At 45.0% G+C, this 15,391-nt stretch overlaps 1 protein-coding gene across 17 annotated transcripts in view; it reads right to left on the bottom strand.

Moving 5' to 3' along the window:
* Nucleotides 1-15,391, bottom strand: part of PTPRM (protein tyrosine phosphatase receptor type M) — an 858,282-nt gene that overhangs the window by 35,999 nt on the left and 806,892 nt on the right. The window lies entirely within an intron of this gene.

The following is a 15,391-nucleotide window of genomic DNA, read 5'->3' as shown; positions in this document are numbered from 1 at the left end:
CAAACTGTATTTTTTTTGGTGTGGGGGTCAGAATGTTCTCCTAGACATCAGGATGAGGGGACAGTAGGGTCAGAGGCTGGGCAGGAACACCAGGCCATGCCAAGGCTTTGTCCTTGGCGTCTTCTGCCTCCCCAGGATTCCTGGGAGTTTCACCTACTCCTGTCCCTGCCCTTCCATGGATGAATTTCTATTCTGTAACTCTAGCCCTGTTTCTCCATTTGGTGAATTTAATGTTTTTTGTTTGTTTTTGTTTTGTTTTCTCTTTTAGAGACAGGGTCTTGCTCTGCCATCTAGGCTGGAGTGCAGTGGTGTGATCGCAGCTCACTGTAATCTTGAACCCTTGGGCTCAAGCGATCTTCCCTCCTTAGCCTGCCAAGTAACTAGGACTACAAGCACATGTCACTATGCCCAGCTAATCCTTTTACTTTTTTGAATAGAAATGGGATCTTGCTATGCTGCCCAGGTCTTGAACTCCTGGCCTCAAGCGATCCTCCTGCCTTGGCCTCAAAAAGTTTTGGGATTACAGGCATGGGCCACTGTGCTCAGCCTTCTGAATTTGATTTCTAACTTCTTTTGTTAGCATCTTCCCTTGGAGGTCCTGCCAACACCTCAAAGATCAAAAGGGACTTCTTTGCCCCATAGCCATTGCTCTCTTCCTGACTTCCCATGTGACTGCTATGATTCCCTTAATCAACGATTCCTTCTCCAAAACCCAACCATTTGCCAAGGCTGGGAGTGTCTCTGAAGTAGCTCTAAAGGGCATTTTCCAACTTCTTAATCCCTCTACCACAATCCTAAATTCAGGATCTAGTGTCTTCCTGCATGGGCATTCTATGTATCCTGATACTAGAAAAAATTCTTTCAATGTATAAACCCAATGCCACTAACTTGTTCCGCTCAAGAAGCTCCTATTTTTAACTACGTTCTGAAACAAAATAAAGATTATTTGGCCAGGCATGTAAGAACCATTTTTTAAATATGGCCCCAACCAGCATTTCCAACCTTATCTTTTACAGCTCTCTTTTCTATGCACATGTATTTTATGTTCAAGGACGTGTTTGTCCTGATCCCCAAACATACCCCATGATCCCAGCTCCTGCTTGCACCATTCCTTCTGTTAGAATGTTCTCCTCCCATCCATTTCTTCCCAGATGAATATTTTTTGCTTCTTCAAAGTACATCTCACATGTTGCTCCCCTTCAAAGCCCCCTCCTTAGATGTGAGCATTTTTTGCTGCCCTGATGAAGCATGCTTGTTCTGCGCCTGGTATGATGCCCTTCTCCCACTGTTTGACTGTAAGCTTATTCCTGGCCAGCACATAAAAGGTGCTGTTTTGCTTATTTCTGCAAACCCTGCCACATCTGATCACTGTGTCCTGTGCACACTAAATATGCAATGTATATATATAAAACTGAATTTCATGCCGAAAGTCATAGGCTCAGTGTAGGAAAAAAAGTCCAAGACTGAGCAAGTTTACAAAAAGAAATCTGAGCTGAGAGGACCTCTCCCAGAATGCCAGCCCCCTAAGGTGCACGGATGTTCCCCATGAGCTATGTGGCTGGTTGTTATTTTAGCTACCTCCTTGTGAAACTTTCTGGCCCTGGATTCAGTGCCCTTCCAGGGAAGCCTCATTACTTTAAGTTGGCAAGATGTAAACCAGACACACTAGGAGTTGCAGATACTGTGGAGCAGAAGACAATAACAGTCCCTGACATCAGTAAGTGTCAGTCTTCTTTGGAATCTCCCCACACCCCATTATGGGAATATTATCTGTGACTTTATAAAGGGCTTATCTATAATATCTCAGAAATTTACATCATGGATACCTTTGCTCTATCTAAAATATCCCAGAGTAAGAGAGAGAGAGAGAGAGACCTACAATTTCTCCTTTCCCAGATGTAAAGTCAGTTGGAGCAGATCAAGTATATTTGCGGAGATGTGTAATTTGACAGCAAGAATAATTTCAAGAGTGTCTAGCACCATACTTTCAAAATGCCAATTAGCAAAGATGCTTATATGGGACATACTAGATTCTCCTCTATACTGGGGGACTTGCGTTTACCTTTTTGTGACTTCAGCTTTGCAAGCAGAAAGTGGTGGGATAGATATAAAACTACATATATGGTATACAGGTGCACTTTAAAAATAATTATTGATGGAATAAATATACACTTTAAAAACTCATATATTTCTCTGAAAATGACAACTGAACAAAAAACACACACCCGTAACGTATGTTATGCCAGGTTTATCTTACCTAATAAAATCGCCAGATCAAGATTTATCTTAAGTAATAAAAATGATTTTACTAATTATAAGATGCAATTGATGTATGTTATTTTGGATGGTCACCTAGAGTTCCACGTAGACTCCTTAACCTCCCTGTTCTTGAATTTTCAAAAATATGAGAATAGGGTGCTTCAGTGCCAGAAATCGGGGAAATCAAAGACCCCTTGCATGCACTGAAAGCTCAGTTTCTTTGGGACTATTGAGAAATGCGCTCCCAACGTCTTCAACTCCCTCGATTGAGCTCTACATCCGAAATCCGACCCTGGGCCCTCCCGGGGGCCGGCTCTCTCCCCCGCACCCAGCTGCAGGCTCTCAGGCTCCTGGCCCCCCGCGGGCCGGATGCAGTCGGGCGCCCCCGCGCGTCGGCGGCTAGCAACTGTAGCAGTGCTACCGCAGAACAGGTGCCGCCGCTCTCCCAGTGAAGCCAGGAACAATGAAAAGAAAACGCGCTCTGCTCCCAAGTGCTCTGCACGGTGCTGACTCCGCGCCGCCCGGAAGCCTCCGACCGGGCGGTAATTGCGAGGGAGGAGGTGCGGGGCCGCTTCCTTCCAGAGCGCGTGCTGGGCAGGGCCCCTTCCGAGCACAGGCACCTGGAGGGGCGGGCACAGAACAGGCGGCCCAGACATTTCGAATCCGGTCCTCCCCATCTCATCTCCCAGAAATCCCGAAATGGTTTGCCACATCTGTTTTCAGCCTACTAAAAGCCCTTTAAATTGAGTTTCTTTTAGTATCTTTTTAACTGCTTGGACTTGTGTCAAGTTATTATTTTGCTTAAAAAAAAAAAAGGAAAAAGAAGAGAAAATATGCTTCGTTTTCAATGCATTTAGACTTTTCATGTCTTTTAGAGTGTGGGGCTTGCCGTTGACTCCTGTTCTCTAAGGTCTGCATACAGAGATGCTGAACTACTGGTTTGGAGGCGTCCGTTGGAGCCCAGGAAGCAAGGAACTGGAGGCTCCTCTGCTCTGACCCTGCGTTTGGTTTGACTGCCTCCCGCAGCTCAGCGCTCCCTGCACAGCTTCTATGAGAAGCTGTGCCTCCCAGACATCTTAATCACGTAAGGCAGTACTTCTAGCCAGAAAGCGAGATCCGGAACCTGATCATCTAATTACCTTAGTGCCCTGGCGCTGGTTCCATCAGGCCATCAATCAGGCAAACAGTCCTGAGCCCTGCCACCTGCTCATTACTGCTGGAGGGCGGCAGGAATAGATGTGTGGTCCCTGCTCCAAAGGGGTTGATGATAGTTGTTGGCTTTAAAACTCACAAACATGAAACAGAACAGAAAGTGCTATAACTCCTTTCTAACTTCCTGAAAAAAGATCTTTGAGATGGGTCATTTTTAACCAGCAGCCCAGATAATACCCAGGTAAATTAAAGTCAGAGGATGACTGGGGGCCAGGCTGTGGCTCCCTAGGGTGGCAGCACTGACTGTGACCTTCAGGGCATCTGACATGACTACAGCAGCTGCTATCAAACTGAAACAGGCACGAGACTCCCTTGGAGGGATTCTGAACCAATTCAGTAAGTCTGACTTTGTGGGGCCTGAAAATGTGCACTGTGGACAAGCTCTCAGGTGATGCTGTGGTCTCTGGACCACACTTTGAGCAGCAAGGATGGAGACAGCACAGCTGCAGCGTCTGGCCAGGCCGGAGTGCCAGCTCTTACGCAGTACTGACGTGACCTTTGAGGGGGTCACTGGAGTTTGCTCAGCCACATCTGTAAAGAGGGCATGGTTATAGGTCCTATGGCAGAGAGTTCTAAGATAAAGTCAATGGTTCCCAAATTTGCCTGCATGTGAAAATCACTTAGTTGAGGGGGAGGGAGGTCTTAACAAATTCTACAGCCCAGGCCATACTCTAATTAAGTCATAATTTCTGGGGTGGGACAGAGGTGTCAATAGTTTATTGAAGCTCCCCAGGCCATTCTGAAGTGAAGATACATTTGGGAACCACTGGATTAAGTGATATAATGTAATGAAAACATTTAGCCATGTGCCCAGTTCATCCAAAAATGGAAATTGAAGAAATGAAAATTCAGACTATTAAGTGACAGTTTCGTGATCTGGACCATAGGTGTCTACGGGAATTCAGAGGTCAAGGAGCCCACGGAGACCTGGTGAGAGGAGGAGGGTGTCCCGGAGAAGAGAAGGGCAGAGTGAGTACTGACAACTGTGCATGGCTTATGATGGTGGAAGAACGGCAAGGGGAACCCCACATGCTGATTCCTTTCTCCCTCAAACCTTATTCCACAGACTGAGAAGATTTGAGAGAGAGAGAGAGAGAGAGAGAGAGAGAGAGAGAGAAAAGAAAGAGAGAGAGAGAAAGACAGGTTATGTCCATTTGTCTATCAGTATGGTTTGATTAACTCCTAACACAAATTAGGAGGTAGTGTCTTGGTTTTGGGGAAGGAGATTCAAATCAAATACAGTTGTGAGGAATCCCAGAGACAATTTCTAAACACTCATTTTCAAGATCATCACAACTCTCATCCGCTGAGCAGTTCCTACTTTGAACTAGACACACTGGATAGCTGCATTCTGACATCTGTGGCCTCACTTAGTGGTTGGAAGAGCATGTGATTTGCCCAGGAGAAGAGAGCTAGCAAGGGCCAGGCTTGTCTTGATCCTTTTCATTCCTTGTATTTCCTCATGCTCTAGAGGGAAGAAGCAACAGGCAGGGATAGGGAGGGCAGGTGGCTTGCTCGAGGCAATAAATTAGATGGTGGTGAAGGAGAGGCTGAAACAAAGGCTGACTCCAGCTGCAGGGCCCTTTGGGAGGATAGAACTCAAGGTGCTTTATGCTTTCCTCCGTCTTATCAGGAGGCTTGGCTTCTCGAACAGAAACCAAGTAGGAAGTCTTGAAGTGACTTCAGCTGCCTTTTTGGGGGCAGAAGAGGAGATGGGTGGAGCGGTGGGGCAGGAGAGCAGAATGCATGCTCTGAAACCATCATTCTCCTTTGTCCTTTAGCACAAGCTGCTGCGTTTCTGCTCTGCCTCCTGTGTCAGCAACTTTCCCTATCCGCAGGGAGCAGGCTGCGCAGAACCGAAGGTGTGTTTATGGGCACGCGCATGAGTACTCATTTCGCTAAGGAACCCATGATGAAGAAGGACTAAGACATTTAATTGTTAGCGCTTAAGTTGGGGGCACCATAATGTGATCCAATTAACACAACTTTAAAGGGGAAGAAGGGAGGAAAAAGAAAAAGGCAGTTACAAATTTTGATTTGTCAAGAGTTTTAAAGAGACTCTTCTTTGTTTTGAAAGAGATATCCAAACAGAGTAACCATACTTCTATTAATAGCTGTGTTTGGGCTGCTGAGAACAGGTTTGATGGATATTGGACAGTGACAGCAAAAAGACTGCGATGAAGCACAGCTACCACACAGAGCCCCGCCAAGAGCGCCAGCGTCGTGTCCAAGATAACAGACTTATTGTCTCTCCAAACCTTTGGTTTAGAGGTCTCACAGGAATAAAACATTACTCATTTAAATACACTGAGAACACGGACTGCTCTGGTCTCAGTGTGATGGAGTAAGATGGACATGAATTTTTTTTCCACCTGCCTTGTGATATGTTGCAGCAAGTGACTTTCTCCCCGAGCCTCAGTCTTCTCATGCGGCAAGTGACTTACACCCCGAGCCAGTTTTCTCATGCATGATATGAGACAATATTATTAACTTCTTAGGGAGGATGTGAAGATTAGATGAGATTTTTAAAAGTGTATATACAGTTGCTGATTAAGTACCTGGCTTATCATAGCTTTCCTAGATTCTTCCTTCCAAACTGGCTTTATTTGGCAGGGTGACCTTCCTTGGGAAACATCCTTGAAGATTATGTCAAAACTGACCCTAAATCAACAGCTTCTGGAAGTCTGGATAGTTTGAGTTTGGGAAAATAACTTCATATCATAAGTAAATCCCTCTTTAATGCCTTTACACTCCTGCCCAAAGTACCCCCTACAATGCTTCTGCTTTCCAGTTGCATCTATTAATTAATGTTAGCATTTAATGGGCATACAATACGTATAAGCACAAGGTCACATCTGTATCCATAATACTGGTTTTCATCAGCTGTGAAGAAACATGCAGCCTGGTCCCCTTGTGGAATCCTAAGTGTTAGCCTACAAACCACATGAGAAATCTGTCTTGTTACTTTCCTCTCTTACTTCATCTGGATAAAAACTTAATCAGAAAGCAGTATCACTCAAACTGCAGCCAGACTTTCAAGAGACACAGTTATTTCAGCTGCTCATTCCCCATCTTATTCAAGAGATTCAACTTGACTTTTAGCTATTCCCCAAATCTAAGTCCTCCTGCCAGGGGAGGGAGATTTGCCACCAGCAATGGCAATAAACAGAGAGTATCACTTAACTACTCTACAGATTATTCTGAAATAAGAACTTCAGAAATCTTTCAAGCAATGACAACATTATTGAAATACATATATATGCCTCAAGGTACATCAGAGAGGATGCTTGTCAGAGTGGTACAGGATATATCTGTTGAGAAAAGAAATCCATATTTTCTTTCATTGTCAGTCTTCACATGTGTCAGGGTCACAGTATGGCTCTACCACCTTGTGCATGTCACAGAACTGTCCTGGCCCTCAGTTTCCTTATGTGCCAAAGACTGGATCACACATTGGTGAAAATGACTCCAACTCCTAACACTATCTGATTATCTGCCGGCTCACGTTAACTTTGTGGGGTACGAACTGTTATCCCTATTTTACAAACGCATAGTGTAAAGCTGGGAGAGATTAAGAGACAGGAGACCTAAGGGACCAACACTATGGCTGCATTGAGGCAAATCCTGTGCTTAGCTCAGGGCTGTGGTGTTCAGGCTGTCCTGCCAGTCATTCAGACAGCCCTGAAAGCCCATGAGAAGCAGAACCCAGACTAGGCATTGCTGGGGCTTCAGAGAGGAAGGAGACATAGTTCTAAAAGTCATGAAGACACAGATGTATAAACAACTCAACTCAAGGCAGAATGAGGGGCAAGTTTACTGGTCAAGAGCACATTCCCTAGAGCCACACTGTCTGGCTTCAAAGCCCGTCCCCTTTATTAGCTGTGTTACCTTGGGCAAATTACCTAACCTCTCTGTGGCTCCATTTTCCCATCTGTAAAATGGGATAAGAGAATTGTTATGAATATCAACTCAATTCTTTTTGTTGTAAAGCACCTAGAACATGCTAGGCCCAAGTTAATATTCATTAAAATTTTTAAAATGAAAAGCTATTGGCAGTCAGAAGCATGCTAATTCCAAAGGAAGGTACACAAAGCTTCATAAGGGAAACTACCTTACAAATGAGACAGAAATACAGAGTGCTGTTTCTATGGGTGGACACAGAGGAGGCAGATATTCTAGACTCGGGGAGTTGGCAGAGGGCAGCTGGAGTGATCCTGAGGCCCTGGTGGGTGGGGGCTGGGAGGGTGCGATCCTCTAACAGCAGCAGGAAGCAGTCTCTGTTTCGTGACCGTCAGCTGCTTCCGAGGCCCTTCTCACTGCCCTTTGATGCTGCACTTTGAAATAAAGGGAATCGTGTTGGGAAGGAAAGTTTGTATTCAACAGGAGGGGAGGACACAGGAATGAATTTTCTGCAGGAGCAGCATTTTTAAAGGGTACCTAATTCCTTTGTGTAGTAGGTACATGTAATCACTGCCACCACCATGGGGCTCTCTGCAGCTGAGCCAGCTGCCCTGCCGGGATGGAACTCTAAGTACAGGCGAGAACTAACGGCTACAAGGGGTCTGTGAGTAGGTCGGGTAGGCAGAGCTGGGGGCAGTTGATGGGGCCGGGGATCGCCCAGGACGATGTGTTAGGCAACCCCATCACCAGCTGCTTGCTTGGATCCTTCGCACTGCCTGAGAAGAGGGTACCAGCTTCAGGCCTGGGGTAATCAGTAGAACAGGCACACTTCAGCGTTCCTAGAGCTGGTGAGCTCAGGGACTGGGTCTCCTGTGTCTCCCAAGTTGCCAGGATGTGACCTCTCTGACTTAGTCAAGACCTGAGAAAATTCTTGAAATACACACATGATATTCTTTTCTTCTAGGTAGAAGAATAACATTTTATTTTGAAGAACCTCTGATAAAGTTTTTATAGCCTCTCTTAAAAATGAACATTTAATGCTGACATAGTGTGCTGTAACAGAAAGAAGACTGGCAGGCAGGCAGGAGGGCTTGGGGCTAATCCTAGCTGTGTTCCAGTCTAGCCCTGTGATCTTGCACAAGTCACTGAACCATTCTGGTACTCAGTTTTCTTTCTGGAAAAAGAGGATACAAGACCATATGATTATTAAAGGTATTCTGAGTCCTACAATTATCTGATTATGTAATTCTGGAATGTGGTTCTTCGGAAGCCTTAGAAGTCAGGAGTGTGGGTTCCAGAGTTCAAATCCTGGGTCCTACATTAACTACCTGTATAAACTTGGACTAGTTTCTTAATGTCTTTAAGTTTGTTTATTATCTGGAGACTAGGATAACAATCATCTCTATTTCATAATCACTCTGATGAGCTAAAGACTCACACACTGACTTACCCATAAGAAAGGTCTAGTAACTGTTAGTGGAGGTCACCATTATGCCAACGCTTCTGCTATCAAGAAGGGAACAGCTCTCAGTATAGAGCTCCAGGTGCTCCATTTACTGTGACACCCAATGCTTTATGGTCTGTATCAGTATTAGGAAGACAACAAACTTTAATTTCAGAGACATTAATCAGGGCTAAATGCCTCTGAGACAGCCTGAGGTGCAGACTTGGGTCCCAGTTCGTCTCTTTGAGGAAATAAGTGGCTCTAGGGGTGAAGGACGGGAGAAAGGAAGAGGAATTCACAGAAGACACGGGTCAATCTGAGTCTCAATACCCTCACCCTCCTCTTTAAGTTATCACAAGGAGATACTAAACCTATCCAATGGCAGTGAAGGATGGAGTGACATGATATATGACCTGCCCAATCCTGGACTGCACATCATAAGCAGCCCTAAGGGTGGGAAGTATAGGTGCGACAATTGAATGGATTGAAGCTTCTACACAGACACTGTTGGTTTTAGACTCTCTACCCCATAACATCAGAAAAGCATCTATTTTTTGGTAGATAACAAATGTGCTATGTTACTCTAGAATAAAGACCTCTGTTCACCTACAATTTTAAGTGATAAGGTTTCTGCTTCTATTTTATAGTAGATAATCTGACGCTAAAAGATGTAAATCCAAACAGTGTCAGGTGTGGAAACACCTACTCCCTGCTTCCTTTCGCATTTCCTTCTGCAGCCAGTGTTACCCACTGTTCATCTCTGGTCTCCTGCAGTGCGTCTGTTTCAGACTGTGCTTCTTTCTACAAACTCCTAGCAAGTAATCCAGTGCAATACCTGGAGGCTAACTCACCTCTGCTTCCTCAGCTAGTATTGGCCAAGGTGACCAGTCCACTTCTGGAATTCAGCAGCGCCCCCACAATTTTCAAATAATGTTACCCGAATGTTCCTTGTCCTGAGCCCTACAAACCTGTAATTCAGGCATAGGGAAGCAACTGACACACTATCTTCCTGTTGGGTATGAACGGGGTTCTTTGCATGGATTTCACAGCAGAGGCATGTCCAGACCTGTTCCACCTTCTCACTGCTAGAACCCTGGTCCCAGAGACGGGGAGTGGGGCTTATGCCTAAGTTGCTGTCTTTCTCTGGTCTCAGACATATGGCAGGCACTTTCAGTGAAAAAGTTCTGAGGCAGTGAATTCTGGTTGTCTGTAGCCTACTGATTTAAATTTCTCCTTACTTATTTCCTTAAGTTCTGAAACTAAAGTAGAGATACTGATGTCTTGCCACTTTGTTAATCTGAATGCAGTTGTGTAAAGGCTCCATCTAAAACCGGCTACTGGATTATTGTTTCTTTGGTCCTGTCCTCCTGGGAGAGGCCCCAGTGGTTACTCATGTATTTATGTGGCTGGACAACCCTAAGCCTTCAGGGAAAGGTAGAGCAAGGGCTCAGATTAAAGAAGAAGATTTGGAAAGTAGAGAAAGGAAAAAATCATTCTGCCTTCAAGAAAAGACTGCTCATTTACTGCTTTTCAGCAAGCTGTTTAAGAATAGGATATACCTGCTGTGTGCAAGGCAGGAGGAAAACTGACTTTCAAAGGCTCATGTGAGCAACAAGGAAGGAGGGCTATTGCAGCTCTGAGACCATCCCATATTGCATCCAATGATAATGCCAGGAAACTCCAGCTGTGCACGCCCGAGCAGGTAGGAGTGTGCTGAAGCCACGCTGTAAAAGCGCTCAGGCTGTAATGCACTTGTCCATCTGCTACACGTGCAGGCTTCCTGCCCTCTGAAGCACTTTCTGGACACAAAGGCAAGTGACCCCCTGTATGTACTCCAAAGACTGTGGCAGGCAAAGTTAGAGGTGACAGAGTGACACAACAGAGGCTCTAAGCCCAGGCCAGTAAAACAGCAAAGAGACAAGAAGTCCAAGCACAGATGCAAGTGAGAATTTTCCAGGCTCAGCCAATTATGGCAAAGCAGCAAAAGTGTCCACTGAAGGCAAGTGACGGGGCTCCACAAGGGTGACTACGGAGGCAGATGCCCCAGCACAGGCGTCTCCATGGGCTCAGCTAGAGAATGTTAAAGAGCTGATCTGCACACAGCTCTGTTACCTGGGGAGCCGGGAGAATGTGCTCAGAGCAGTACTTGTTATTCAGACCTGCAAATTTGCTTTGATCCTGTAATATCCTGCCACTGTGGCAGTATGAGAGATGGCTGACACAAAAGTGTCAGATGACTTATAGCACATAAAGAATTGTCTCTGAAGCCTAATTTGTAATTCATTGATATTTGAGTAAAAATGACTTTAGCTTTTTTTTTTTTTTAAAGGGACATAATGGATTAGGCTGAATTAACAAGAATTTAATACAAAAGGGTTAACTGGGTAGGCTAAATGCAGGTACATTTCTGTCATTTCAAACAGGTGTGGTGACCTTCACTCACAGCCTCAGTGAATGTATTATACATGCTTATATGACTTTAGATTCAAGTCTCTTCTTCCGATGTAGAAGAAATCAAGGAAAGGAGGGTAGTACACAGAAATTTCCCTTGTATGAACTCAGTTATTTTGCACCGGCTTACGTGTTCCTCTGTAATTATTCAATTCCCACCTCTCCCAAACCAACACTTCTCTGTGTCCAGACTTTCGGGGTTGTGCTCACAGAAGCCTATGGTCTATCAGGGAGGGCCACATGGCTGCTGAAAGCGTGTTGTTCCTTCTTGTGTACAACCTTATGTAATACCTCAATAATTGGATTGTAACTGTCTTGAAGAATCCTCTTTTATTCTCTGGCTTTTGTGTAAAGCAGGCTGAGAGGTCACCTGACACCTGCACACACACTAGCTGCACACATACCAGGGAGCAGAGCCAGCAAGAGAGATGAACAAAGACTCCAAGGGGTTAAGGTTTCTAACACAGGCAACAGCAGAAGCATAGGAGGTGTGAGAAACAGACAGGAGGATGATCCTGTCTTCCCCACAGGAAATTCATTCATTCATGGTGACAACTCACCCAGAATTCAGAACAAGAGAGACCATGGTCTGCACTCAGAACAAACAGCAGCTTGCTGCTTCCAACAAAGCAACGAACATTTCCAAAAGGGAGACAGGGATGTGTGTGTGTGCACATCCATGTGTATGCATATGCACCTGTGTGCGTATGTGCGTGTGTGTGTGTGTGTCATGTGCATACATTTGGGAAGAACCTTTGATCAGATATGGGGAAGGTGAAAGATGGAAAGTAGACCTAGTCTGGTTATTCATGCAGGCAAATGTATGTGTGTGGCGGGGAACAGCTAGCCTTAAACAAAAATGTGTGTGTGTGCAAATATGTTTGTGTATGTATTTATTTGCATGAATACTGTCAGAACAAAGAGGTTGGAGAGAGCATATGATATGAAGTTTTATACAAGAAACCTCATTACTCTGTTACAAAATGCAGAACTTAGTATTTAATTTAAAATATTTAATAAGCCTTCAATACGATTGGAGAAAAAAGTTACATGGTTTTCTCCTTGCTTTAGTCTGAGTGTATGTGTTTTCTTTTAGTCTCATATTTTTCAAAATCATTACCCAATTTGTAGTCAAATAAGTGTTTCCTGCTTAAATGAACCTGTTTTATAATTGTATATGTTTTTGCATCTCCTTTTTATACCACGGTTTATCTTTAATTAAATGGGTTTGCTGTCCAAATTGAATTGATGGACATGAAATGATGATTCTCTATTGATTAAACACTTGGAGTAAAATAGCCATTTCTGTGCATAAGGAGACCTTCCAGAGGTAACAGTCACACTTGCAATTATACAGAACACAATGGGGTGTGCGTTGATATCTTCATTAAATGATCGTGAGAGTCCTCCAAAGAAGCCACATTCTCTCCAAGGACTCCCTCCCTCCTGTAGGCAGGAACCAGCTGCGGCTCTGCTGATCACTGGGTAGAAACACAGAAATGTAGGGTTGAGAGGAAGATGGCCGACTAGGAACAGCTCAGGATTGCAGCTCCCAGTGAAAGTGCAAAGGGTGAGTGGACACCACATTTCTAGATGGATTTTTATTGCCCACAGACCAGGAGATTCCCAGGCGGAGGAGCCCCACGGGTTGCCAGCGCGGCTGTTTCGGCCCACGCGGGTAAACACTGGTCCAGGTGCCCTCTTAGCTGGCGATTGGAGCCCTGAGATGGAAGAGTCGCCCATTCATCTGAAATAACGAGCCAGGCCAGGAGATTCCTAGGCAAAAAAAACGCCAGGAATCTCAGCGCTGCTGTTTCAGCCGGCTCAGTGAGTCGCGGGAAGGAGATCCCGGCGCCTTTTCAACAGGAGACTGGAACACTGGGAGAGATCGACCGTTCAACAACAACAACAAAAAAAGACTCTGTGTCAGGGATCCAGGTGATCAGGCTCAGCTGGTCTCCCCCTCCCCACCCCCCCCACAAAAAAAAACAGTAATTGAAAATGCTCTGGGTTGAGAGTTTCACAGCAAGCACAGCTGAACCCGGGATGGTCCAGCTCTGTGGGGGAGGGGCGTCCGCCATTACTGAGACACTCCACCAATACAGAGGGAGTCTGACCATCACTGAGGCAGTCCTCCATTGCTGAGGCAACCCGTCATTGCTGAGGCAACCTGCCATTACAGAGAGAGTCCGCCATAAAAGAGGCGGGCCACCATTGCCAAGGCAGTTCTAACTACACCCATATAAACAGCACTGCAGGGAAGATCACATGGTAGCTGGGCGGAGCCCACAGCAGCTCAGCAAAGCCTCTGCAGGCACACAGTGACTAGGCTGCCTCCTTGCTGGGCAGGGCAGCCCTGAAAGGAAAAAAAAAAAGGCAGCAGCACAACGGAAACTCACAAATAAAGCCATAACTCCCTGGGACAGAGCACCTGGGAGAAAAAAAAAAAAAAAAAAAAAAAAAAAGGGAGTTTATGAGTTCTGCTGCAGCAGACCTAAACGTACTTGCCCAGCAACTCTGAATGAACAATGGAGCTCACAGCTCAGGACTTGAGCTCCAATAAAGGACAGACTGTCTCCTCAAGCAGCTCCCTGACCCCTGTATATCCAAAGAGTCACCTCATAAAGGAGAGAACAGACTGACATGTGGCAGGCATCCTTCTGGGACAAAGATAGCAGAAGAAGAAACTGGTAGCAACCATTACTGTTCTGCAGCTGCTGCAGGTGATCCCCAGGCAAGCAGGGCCTGGAGTAGACCTCAGCAGTCCTACAGCAGAGGGGCCAGACTGTTAGAAGGAAAGCTAAGAAAAAGAAGTAACTTCAGCATCCACAAACTGGAAGTTCACTCAGAGACCAAATCTGAAAGTCAGTAACTACAAAGACAACAGGTGGATAAACCCACAAAGATGGGAAGAAACCAGCACAAAAAGGATGAAAACACCCGAAACCAGAACACCTCTCCTCCTAAAAGGGATCCCAACTCCTCACCAGCAAGGGAACAAGGCTGGATGGTGAAGGAGTGTGATGAAATGACAGAATCAGGCTTCAGAAGGTGGGTAATAAGAAACTACAGTGAGCTAAAAGAACATGTTCTAACCCAATGCAAAGAAACTAAGAACTTGAAAAAAGATTTGACGAAATGCTAACGAGAATGGACAACATAGAGAGGAATATAAGTGAATTGATGGAGCTGAAAAACACAGCATGAGAACTTCACAAAGCATGCACAAGCTTCAACAGCCGAATTGACCCAGAAGAAGAAAGGATATCAGAGGTTGAAGATCAACTCAATGAAATAAAACGAGAAGGCAAGAATAGAGAAAAAAGGGTAAAAAGGAATGAGCAAGTCTCCAAGAAATGTGGGACTATGCAAAAAGACCTAATCTATGTTCGATAGGTGTACCTGAATGTGACAAAGAGAATGAATCCAAGCTGGAAAATACTCTTCAGGATATTATCCAGGAAAACTTCCCCAACCTAGCAAGGCAGGCCAATATTCAAGTCCAGGAAATATAGAGAACACCACAAAGATATTCATCAAGAAGAGCAACCCCAAGGCACATAATCATCAGATTCACCAGGGTTGAAATGAAGGAGAAAATGCTAACGGCAGCCAGAGAGAAAGGTCGGGTTACACACAAAGGGAAGTCCATCAGACTCACAGCAGTTCTCTCAGCAGAAACCCTACAAGCCAGAAGAGAGTGGGGGCCAATATTCAACATCCTTAAAGAAAAGAACTTTCAACCCAGAATCTTCTATCCAGCCAAACTAAGCTTCATAAGTGAAGGAAAAATAAAATCCTTTGTGAACAAGCAAGTACTCAGAGATTTGATCACCACCAGACCTGCTTTACAGGAGCTCCTGAAAGAGGCTCTACTCATATAAAGGAACAACTAGTACCAGCCACTCCAAAAACACACCAAATAGTAAAGAGCATCAACACAATCAAGAATCTGCATCAACTAACGAACAAAACAGCCAGCTAGCATCAAAATGTCAGAATCAAATTCACACATAACAATATTAACCCTAAATGTAAATAGGTTAAATGCCCCAATCAAAAGACACAGACTGGCAAATTGGATAAAAAGCCAAACCCATCAGTGTGCTGTATCCAGGAATCCCA

Source organism: Cebus imitator, unplaced genomic scaffold (genome assembly GCF_001604975.1).
Source record: "Cebus imitator isolate Cc_AM_T3 unplaced genomic scaffold, Cebus_imitator-1.0 Scaffold162, whole genome shotgun sequence".
NCBI classification, from domain to species: Eukaryota; Metazoa; Chordata; class Mammalia; order Primates; family Cebidae; genus Cebus; species Cebus imitator.
The sequence above is the reverse complement of the archived record's forward strand: the minus strand, read 5'-3'. Positions and strand labels throughout refer to the sequence as shown.